The sequence below is a fragment of the Haliotis rubra genome, unplaced genomic scaffold, assembly GCF_003918875.1.
Source record: "Haliotis rubra isolate DU_JTF1 unplaced genomic scaffold, ASM391887v1 Scf308, whole genome shotgun sequence".
Lineage (NCBI taxonomy): Eukaryota > Metazoa > Mollusca > Gastropoda > Lepetellida > Haliotidae > Haliotis > Haliotis rubra.
The window spans coordinates 470,067-476,066 of NW_025766978.1; the positions used below are offsets into that span (position 1 = coordinate 470,067).

Sequence of the window (6,000 nt, forward strand, 5' to 3'; positions counted from 1 at the left end):
CCCTGATCTAGCCACATGTATGATCTAGCTTTATGGACTCAGTGGTTTTAAGGGCGTCGTTAGCTGTCTGTCCCTACCACACAGTATTGATAAATAGTAGCGTAATGGCGGTCAAGCCACAGAACACCCGGACTATTAAACTCTTACAAAGGTTCAGTTGGCGACTGTGTCTTTTAAGATCCACTTGGACTTGATAATTACAGCGGCATATACAGGTTAGTATCGAACGGAAGCGCCACTGAAACCGCTAAGGATTTTACACCACCTGTGAACACGTGGAATTGTCCAGATTTATCGCGGCTTTCAGGTTAATTGTACCGAACTCATCGCGTGGATATTGGCGTTGCTCGTGGAGGGCATTTCATGCACTTAACATTGGAGTTGAACTTGTAAAAACTGCACATCTGACCTTCAAATCTCACGTTGAGGGTTCTCAGGAATATCGGTAAAGAAAACACTAAGAATAATCATTAATACAAACGATGCATTTACGAGGAAATCGATATGTTTCTAAGGCTTTGGCTGCAGTTAATTATTACCTTTGTGCTGCTTGTGTACAATGTCCCCTGGAGGTGACGGAGATGGTGTAGTCTCCCCAGCATGTGCTGATCTAGTGATCTCATAGTGGACACTAGACCACGGTATCACACGCTACCAATCTAAATGTAAAACCCTTCAAGACATCGCTCCTGAAAGGCGCGATTTTTATAAAGTAATACATGTACCTTTCTCAAAAATGGGCGAGAAAGCTCATCATATCTCTCGCCTAAATATGTTACGATATGGTATCTAGGTTACGCATATGTTAGCGTAATGTGAAATCTATTGACAGGTTGTTAATTTGGTCTGTCCTTAATACTGATTGAGGAAACTCTTAAATCAAACAATTAGCTTACAATATTAGATCACGTCACAAAAGAGAGTGAGTGAGTAAGTTTGTTTCAAAGCCGAATTTGTTGTAAGATGGCGGCTTGTCAGGCCACACGGGACGTGCATCTTGGCGGAGTTGAATCACCGATCACGGTTAAGTTGCTTATAAAGTATGGTACTCTGGGAAAATCTTTGACAGTGATCATACGTGGATTCTGGCGCGGCCAAGGGAAGGAACTCGTCGCGACGGAACATAAATGCATGTCGCACGTTTGACGTTTGTTCCTATGACCATAGTGACTACAGCCGATCAAAGTGAGTTGACGGACAGGAGCTGTGACAGGAGCATCTGCCATCACCTTCAGGGTGCTCCACAGAGAGGCATGTCCGTCAATACAGAGGTAATTATACTCTTCAAAATCAGTATGGGAACTTCATTTTAATTTACGATTGACAAAAATGGAGATATATCGGAGTCAATCAATGTTGAGATGATAATAATGAATGTTTTGAGAGTGCATCACCACTTGCACTTCCTTATGACCATAGTTGTTTGTACAGTAAATACTGGCTCGAAACAAACACTAACAACTGATGAATGTCAAAATTAATGGTATACAGTGATTTATCGACCTTCTTGAAAACCGTTAAAACAAGAATGACACCTCATGCACGTGTATGGGGCTGCTCCGTTGTGCACGTGCATTCCATGGGTTGTGTTTATGGGTAGTGATCAATAGAAATGGCGGTGCGTTCAAAAGATGCGCGTCTTTGAAAAGTTTGTTAAGGCTAATACTTCCTATCCAAATTGAAAGTTCAGATTCCCCTACTTTTTTTAAAGAGTATATTATGTTTTCTCTAGGTGCTGCTGTCGATATCATCTACCGGGAATTCCCGTATTTAGGCCCCGCGAAAATTAGCCAATGGGCTCAAATACGGGCTTTAAGCCCATTTAAATTTGGATTTAATTATTGGGTGTTTAGAGTGACGTCCCTTTCCAAACGCATGGCGAACTTCGGCTTAGATATGGGAATTCCCAGTAATCATTGACCTCTGTTTGATGTTATCACGATGTGCAGGTGTGGTGAGCAGATATGGTGAAACACATCAATGCACTTAATAACGAGATATGAAATAGGTGATACAAAACAACCAATATAAATGATTTAAATGAAACATAAAAGCATTCATGACTTACACAAAGCGTGTCCTATGTCCATCTCCAAAACAACACCGCGCTTGAAGAACATGTCAACCACAGTTGAACTACAGCCAATCTGAAAATAGGGATGATGTTGGCTTGAATAAAAATATAACATTTAACGACGAAATAAAACTCCCAGTGAAATGGCATACATAAAAGTGAGGAGGAGGCATAATATTTCTGATAAACCGTAAGCAGCTCGTAAATATACCGTCAGAGCATCCATGGCAGTGCAGATGTTCTGTAAAAGCTTTTAACACCACTAGCGATCATAGAATATGAAACGTGTTGATATCAGTAACATTTAGTTGCGGGATCCGTGAAGATCCGGGTTAGAATTGGTCTTCAGTAACCCATGCTAACGGGATCGGGTGGTCAGGCTTGCTGACCTGGTTGACAGATGTATCCCAATTGTGTAGATAGCTGCTCATAAGTTTGGATCACTGGATTGTCCGGTCCAGAATCGATTACAACCGACCTCCGCCATATAGCTGGAATACTGCTGAGTTCGGCGTTAAACAAAATACCAACCAAACTAATCATTAGACGACTACCTGTAAAATGTAGGTTCGAGACCAGACAATCGAGTGATCAGTACAACGAGCAACGGTCCGCGTCGTCGAGGTAAATTCTTTGGTCACTTTATTAGTTTTTAAAAAACAATGCATCATATAATCGTTACACCTGTGTGCCAGATCCACAACCAGGGCTTCGAAAGACACAGGTCATTACTTACATCTCTATGCTACTGTTCTGCATGCTGTCCACTTGAACTTTAACAACATACGATAAAACGCACGACAAGAATTGCACAGACCACTAAAACCATTAGGATGAACTGTAACAACTAGGGCTTCCACGGGTACTCGAGTACTCGAGGACGAGTCGGGTTTAGCTGGACTCGAGTCCATATTCTAGGACTCGAGGACTCGAAAAGGGGAGATAACTCGAATTATTTGGTTACGTTGACAGACTGTCTGCCATGTGCTGAGCATGAGCGGCCGTTAACGTCTAATATTAAGATAAGATATAACTTTATTATCCCGGTGGAAATTCTTATACATCCAAACTGTCTCAAAATGAATATGTACACAATTCACAAAAATATACACAATAATTAAATGCACAAAACGAAACCTATTTACACAATAAAACTGACATGATATAATTCAATTAACCACATAGGTAAAGAGGCTGAATAAAATTCTAGTTGTTATCACATGGTGATAATTCAAAATATGTGTTGCATTCACGAATACTTGAGGGTATGAAAGACTTACGAGCTCTGTTGAGGGAAGGTAATCGACAGCAGCGTCCAGAAAGAAGAAATGTTCACACTCTTTCAAAAGGGTGAGATAAAATAGGTTAACTATCAAATCTAATCTTAGTTGCCTTTTTGACAATCTGGCGCTCATAGATAAAGGGAATATTCTCGAAATTTAGTCGGCGGTATTAACAATTTTGGAAAGTTTGTTTTGTTGCGATCAGACAGGCCCCATACCAACATAGAAAATTGTAGGTCAACACACTTTGAATAAAGGTTTGATAACAACTGTCATTACGGTTTTGTCAATGCCTTGACGATAATAAGGTTCAGAATCAGAAATTAGGCCAGTAACAGTGGCGTCATCTGCGAATTTCACAGTAAACAAGTCATTTAATGACAAGTAACAGTCATTGGTATACAAAACGAAGAGTACGGATGCAACAACACAGTCCTGTGGAGCTCCAGTAGAGGTTGAGAGTAAAGAAGATTGATAGCCATTGACACTGACATACTGAGTTCTATGTACCCTGAATTCTTTAACCCATCTTATAATGTTTTTATTAAGGCCTATATTAAGTAGTTTACTCCTCATAAGGTGTGGCTGTATGTATTAGTTGTTACAAGTCTGCAGATGAGAGTAATTATTATACATCGTTTGAGATTTCACTTCTTAAAATGATTAGGCAACTATCTTAACAAACATGGAGAACGATAAAAATCAAATGTATGGGCGTGTCTTGATCTGATAATGAAAAGAGAAAAATAACCAAATGCCGCCTGTGCGGTATATCACTGCGTTATGCAGGCAGTACAATCTGTACGATGAAAAAAAAACATATGACAAGTAAACATCCAAATACTGATTCTGACCAATAGGAAATGTTAGTCACACGACGATATGAAGTCGGAATGAAGTAAGTGTTCCCTTGTGTGATAGAAACACATGTCATGCCGGTTACGCTATCGTTTGTTTGAAAGCTATGAATTTCGAGTACTCGGGTCCGAGTCGAGTCTCACCCCTCGAGTACTCGAGTCCAAGAAAATGGACTCGTTGAAGCCCTAGTAACAACTGTCAGTCACTTCGTGTGGTGCGTATACCTGTGTTTCGTTCCATACTTAGCATTCGTACTACCCCCCCCACACACACTTGCAGCCTAACCCCATGCACCCCTGTCACAAAGGTCAGTCAGTCTCAGCCTCATAATAGTTTATTTGACCGCAGTTTCCATGGACAAACTGGACATTGTACATTGATACTTGAACAAAACTCGGAAATAAGGTATCGATACGTTACTATGGGCTGCGAGACCGACGTATCATACTTCCAAGGTTGTATTTATATTATCTGTCCACGTATGGGCCAATAGAAGCTCATTTTTAACATGCATGGTCATTGTCTGACGGACTGTAGTGACCAGTGTGTTAACGAGTTGGCCTCACTCTGTGCAGTGCTTCTTGCATCAACAATAAGTTGGCAAGGTCTTCAGGTCAATCCTTACAACGTTACTGAAACCATAGCACGTGGCCGGTTCTGTCAAGCCACTGGTCATATTGTCAAGCCACTGGTCATATTGAACATCAAGACAACAGACCAACTGTATTTTATCGTCGGTTTGGGGAAGTAAAAACTATCTACAGACAATTCGTTACACACAATAACAGGTAAGATTTAATTGTCATACATCAATATATAATATATTATCATATGTGAAAAAGCTTGTAGAAGTCCCTTTATGATTCAGCTTTTCAAAAAGCATTCGGCACGTTAAATCATGGTGACGACACCAGCAATTAGCTTATCCTAATACGGTCAGGGACCACAACTCTGAGCAGCTAATTGTACCGCCTAAGACCACATGGTCTCAAGCTTCTCTTGTTGCGTAAGTGCTAAGGTGGAACGGCTTCGATGTTGCTACTCGCGATAGATACAGTTAACTGCATACATCCACGCAGAACGTGGCTAGTAACAGATCGACCCGTGCTGGTTCAGCTGTGTACCAACACAGAGGCGGGACAGGGTGCTATATACATGTGTTGCAATAACTCAGTAACTGAGAAGGACAATTACTGCTGCACAGTGCCTAACGTCAACACAATTCAGGAACATATAACGATTAAAAGGATGCGCGAATGTGCTAGTTGTGCCTATGGAACTCGTATTCTTGATAATATAATTCATATTGATAATTAAAATAGCAGAGGTTAGGTTGTTCCGTAAATTAAGTAACTACAAATTGTCTTCGTGATGTTTATCTAAGCCGAAAAAGTAACAGACTACAGTTTCCTGATTGGTTAATGGAATGTGAGAGACTTCGGTTGCGCAGAGCTTTGTCTCTGTTTGTATTGTTTTAAAGGTTTGACTGCGTTTACTTAGTTAAAGAATATTCAGTCTGCGAGTTAATTGTTGACGCAGCTATCAACACAATTTCATTTCAAAATGAGTTAGGCGTTTGTTAAAAACCTATGCTTATACTTTGTGTGAATTCACACAGCTGATATACAAGTGAGACTACCGAATTTAACGTTTCTACACCTCATGAACGCACGTAATACTAAAGTTAATCTTTAAACATTTCCTTAAAGGCGTAAACTTGCTGTCGGTTTCTGCATGTACGTTTTTCGCTTTCACCTTTCATTACGCATTTCAATAACGAAAACA

At 40.4% G+C, this 6,000-nt stretch overlaps 1 protein-coding gene across 2 annotated transcripts in view; it reads right to left on the reverse strand.

The window, feature by feature from the left end:
- Positions 1–2,150, reverse strand: part of LOC124282951 (neuropeptide Y receptor type 2-like) — a 165,026-nt gene extending 162,876 nt beyond the window's left edge. For both annotated transcript variants that reach the window (XM_046719007.1, XM_046719004.1), the window contains exon 1: positions 2,069–2,150. The gene's annotated coding sequence lies outside the window, so the exon portion shown is untranslated. The remainder of the gene's footprint in view (positions 1–2,068) is intronic.
- Positions 2,151–6,000: the final 3,850 nt, after the last annotated feature.